This window comes from Schistocerca serialis, unplaced genomic scaffold (assembly GCF_023864345.2).
Source record: "Schistocerca serialis cubense isolate TAMUIC-IGC-003099 unplaced genomic scaffold, iqSchSeri2.2 HiC_scaffold_154, whole genome shotgun sequence".
Taxonomy (NCBI): Eukaryota; Metazoa; Arthropoda; class Insecta; order Orthoptera; family Acrididae; genus Schistocerca; species Schistocerca serialis.
The window spans coordinates 47,894-52,500 of record NW_026047713.1 but is presented as its reverse complement, the minus strand read 5'-3'; the positions used below and the strand labels follow the sequence as shown (position 1 = coordinate 52,500).

General features: G+C 57.6%; 2 non-coding genes and 1 pseudogene across 2 annotated transcripts; all 3 read right to left on the bottom strand.

Annotated features, from left to right (window-relative positions):
- The window catches only part of LOC126443476 (large subunit ribosomal RNA), a pseudogene marked incomplete at its 3' end in the record, with an annotated part of 3,909 nt that extends 2,345 nt beyond the window's left edge, over positions 1–1,564 (bottom strand).
- Positions 1,565–1,752: 188 nt separating this feature from the next.
- On the bottom strand, positions 1,753–1,907 carry LOC126443481 (5.8S ribosomal RNA). The gene has a single exon (XR_007581947.1). It is a non-coding gene; the product is annotated as a 5.8S ribosomal RNA (ribosomal RNA).
- Positions 1,908–2,260: 353 nt separating this feature from the next.
- On the bottom strand, positions 2,261–4,169 carry LOC126443472 (small subunit ribosomal RNA). The gene has a single exon (XR_007581942.1). It is a non-coding gene; the product is annotated as a small subunit ribosomal RNA (ribosomal RNA).
- Between the last annotated feature and the right edge of the window lie 438 nt (positions 4,170–4,607).

Sequence of the window (4,607 nt, the reverse complement as noted above, 5' to 3'; positions counted from 1 at the left end):
TCTTAAGCAACCAACGCCTTTCATGGTTTCCCATGAGCGTCGATTCGGGCGCCTTAACTCGGCGTTTGGTTCATCCCACAGCGCCAGTTCTGCTTACCAAAAGTGGCCCACTTGGCACTCCGATCCGAGTCGTTTGCTCGCGGCTTCAGCATATCAAGCAAGCCGGAGATCTCACCCATTTAAAGTTTGAGAATAGGTTGAGGTCGTTTCGGCCCCAAGGCCTCTAATCATTCGCTTTACCGGATGAGACTCGTACGAGCACCAGCTATCCTGAGGGAAACTTCGGAGGGAACCAGCTACTAGATGGTTCGATTAGTCTTTCGCCCCTATACCCAGCTCCGACGATCGATTTGCACGTCAGAATCGCTACGGACCTCCATCAGGGTTTCCCCTGACTTCGTCCTGGCCAGGCATAGTTCACCATCTTTCGGGTCCCAACGTGTACGCTCTAGGTGCGCCTCACCTCGCAATGAGGACGAGACGCCCCGGGAGTGCGGAGGCCGCCGCCCCGTGAAGGGCGGGGAAGCCCCATCCTCCCTCGGCCCGCGCAAGGCGAGACCTTCACTTTCATTACGCCTTTAGGTTTCGTACAGCCCAATGACTCGCGCACATGTTAGACTCCTTGGTCCGTGTTTCAAGACGGGTCGTGAAATTGTCCAAAGCTGAAGCGCCGCTGACGGGAGCGATTATTCCGCCCGAGAGCATCCCGAGCCAACAGCGGCGCGGGTCCGGGGCCGGGCCAGGTAGGTCCGTCATCCGGGAAGAACCGCGCGCGCTTGCCGGGAGCCCGAGCGCCCAAAGGGGCGAATCGACTCCTCCAGATATACCGCCGGGCAGCCAGCCAGGACACCGGGGCTCTGCCCAACAGACGCGAACCGAGGCCCGCGGAAGGACAGGCTGCGCACCCGGGCCGTAGGCCGGCACCCAGCGGGTCGCGACGTCCTACTAGGGGAGAAGTGCGGCCCACCGCACACCGGAACGGCCCCGCCCCGCGGCGAGTGGAAAGGCAACCGGACACGACCCCGCCGCGAATTGCTCCGCGCGGGCGGCCGGCCCCATCTGCCGAGGGCGGAGGCCAGTGGCCGGATGGGCGTGAATCTCACCCGTTCGACCTTTCGGACTTCTCACGTTTACCCCAGAACGGTTTCACGTACTTTTGAACTCTCTCTTCAAAGTTCTTTTCAACTTTCCCTCACGGTACTTGTTCGCTATCGGTCTCGTGGTCATATTTAGTCTCAGATGGAGTTTACCACCCACTTGGAGCTGCACTCTCAAGCAACCCGACTCGAAGGAGAGGTCCCGCCGACGCTCGCACCGGCCGCTACGGGCCTGGCACCCTCTACGGGCCGTGGCCTCATTCAAGTTGGACTTGGGCTCGGCGCGAGGCGTCGGGGTAGTGGACCCTCCCAAACACCACATGCCACGACAGGCGGCAGCCTGCGGGGTTCGGTGCTGGACTCTTCCCTGTTCGCTCGCCGCTACTGGGGGAATCCTTGTTAGTTTCTTTTCCTCCGCTTAGTAATATGCTTAAATTCAGCGGGTAGTCTCGCCTGCTCTGAGGTCGTTGTACGAGGTGTCGCACGCCACACCGCCAGCCGGCTGTGCACGCTACCGAGTAAGTACCGGTATGCGAACCGCCAGGCGACGGGCGCGCATCGCACGTTTAAGGAGACGCGGCCGGCCCCACAGGCGGCCACGACACTCCCAGGTCTGCGAAGCGGGGCAAACGCCGCGCGCTTCAGTATACGTAGCCGACCCTCAGCCAGACGTGGCCCGGGAACGGAATCCATGGACCGCAATGTGCGTTCGAAACGTCGATGTTCATGTGTCCTGCAGTTCACATGTCGACGCGCAATTTGCTGCGTTCTTCATCGACCCACGAGCCGAGTGATCCACCGTCCTGGGTGATCTTTTCATAGTTTCCACCATCTCTTTCGAGACAGTTGCATAGGCGGGACTGAGGCGTGTGGCGGCCCTGTTCCAGCGTTCAGTGTCCAACGGCCTCACGGCCGATGGGCGTCGTACGGCTCCACACCGGAGCGGACAGGCAGTCGGGCGAAAGTCATTCAAAACCGGCGCCAGGCGCCAGGTGCCGCAGGCCAGCCGCTCCAGCGCTTCAGCGCTCGTACCACACAACATTGCCGTTAGTTTTGAGACGAACGCGTGGTTCCGCACGCGGCGCACGGCTACTGCGAGCCGTACAGGTAGCTGCGTGTTGCGCGACACGACACGCACATCGAAAGACATGCAGTCTAGTCGGTAATGATCCTTCCGCAGGTTCACCTACGGAAACCTTGTTACGACTTTTACTTCCTCTAAATGATCAAGTTTGGTCATCTTTCCGGTAGCATCGGCAACGACAGAGTCAATGCCGCGTACCAGTCCGAAGACCTCACTAAATCATTCAATCGGTAGTAGCGACGGGCGGTGTGTACAAAGGGCAGGGACGTAATCAACGCGAGCTTATGACTCGCGCTTACTGGGAATTCCTCGTTCATGGGGAACAATTGCAAGCCCCAATCCCTAGCACGAAGGAGGTTCAGCGGGTTACCCCGACCTTTCGGCCTAGGAAGACACGCTGATTCCTTCAGTGTAGCGCGCGTGCGGCCCAGAACATCTAAGGGCATCACAGACCTGTTATTGCTCAATCTCGTGCGGCTAGAAGCCGCCTGTCCCTCTAAGAAGAAAAGTAATCGCTGACAGCACGAAGGATGTCACGCGACTAGTTAGCAGGCTAGAGTCTCGTTCGTTATCGGAATTAACCAGACAAATCGCTCCACCAACTAAGAACGGCCATGCACCACCACCCACCGAATCAAGAAAGAGCTATCAATCTGTCAATCCTTCCGGTGTCCGGGCCTGGTGAGGTTTCCCGTGTTGAGTCAAATTAAGCCGCAGGCTCCACTCCTGGTGGTGCCCTTCCGTCAATTCCTTTAAGTTTCAGCTTTGCAACCATACTTCCCCCGGAACCCAAAAGCTTTGGTTTCCCGGAGGCTGCCCGCCGAGTCATCGGAGGAACTGCGGCGGATCGCTGGCTGGCATCGTTTATGGTTAGAACTAGGGCGGTATCTGATCGCCTTCGAACCTCTAACTTTCGTTCTTGATTAATGAAAACATACTTGGCAAATGCTTTCGCTTCTGTTCGTCTTGCGACGATCCAAGAATTTCACCTCTAACGTCGCAATACGAATGCCCCCGCCTGTCCCTATTAATCATTACCTCGGGTTCCGAAAACCAACAAAATAGAACCGAGGTCCTATTCCATTATTCCATGCACACAGTATTCAGGCGGGCTTGCCTGCTTTAAGCACTCTAATTTGTTCAAAGTAAACGTGCCGGCCCACCGAGACACTCAATAAAGAGCACCCTGGTAGGATTTCAACGGGGTCCGCCTCGGGACGCACGAGCACGCACGAGGCGGTCGCACGCCTTCGGCTCGCCCCACCGGCAGGACGTCCCACGATACATGCCAGTTAAACACCGACGGGCGGTGAACCAACAGCGTGGGACACAAATCCAACTACGAGCTTTTTAACCGCAACAACTTTAATATACGCTATTGGAGCTGGAATTACCGCGGCTGCTGGCACCAGACTTGCCCTCCAATAGATACTCGTTAAAGGATTTAAAGTGTACTCATTCCGATTACGGGGCCTCGGATGAGTCCCGTATCGTTATTTTTCGTCACTACCTCCCCGTGCCGGGAGTGGGTAATTTGCGCGCCTGCTGCCTTCCTTGGATGTGGTAGCCGTTTCTCAGGCTCCCTCTCCGGAATCGAACCCTGATTCCCCGTTACCCGTTACAACCATGGTAGGCGCAGAACCTACCATCGACAGTTGATAAGGCAGACATTTGAAAGATGCGTCGCCGGTACGAGGACCGTGCGATCAGCCCAAAGTTATTCAGAGTCACCAAGGCAAACGGACCGGACGAGCCGACCGATTGGTTTTGATCTAATAAAAGCGTCCCTTCCATCTCTGGTCGGGACTCTGTTTGCATGTATTAGCTCTAGAATTACCACAGTTATCCAAGTAACGTGGGTACGATCTAAGGAACCATAACTGATTTAATGAGCCATTCGCGGTTTCACCTTAATGCGGCTTGTACTGAGACATGCATGGCTTAATCTTTGAGACAAGCATATGACTACTGGCAGGATCAACCAGGGAGCTGCGTCAACTAGAGCTGAGCAGCCGGCCGCCCGGGAGTGTGTCCCGGGGGCCCGCGCGAACACGCAAGCGTCCGCTCAATTATTCTGCAAACAGGAGGAGGCTGAGCTCCCCTGCACAACACACCTCGAAACCCTCTCAGGTCCCGGCGGCGCGCAGCGCCGTCCTAAGTACTTGGTCGGGTTCGAGAGAGGCGCAATCGCCCGGAGTTAGGCGAGTAGACGCTTTAGGTGCGACCACCCGTGCTCCCAACTGAGCTTGCCGCTGCCGACAGAGGCCCGGGAGCGTGCTGTCGTGGCATTGCCGGCGGGAGACAACACGCGCCACCTACGGTGACCGGCAGCTCCAACGCCAGCGCCACAGAAGGACAAAAGCCCCACTTGGGTGCCGAAGCGAACTCTCCCAGCACAGCGCACGCGCCAACACGTCCGCACAGCT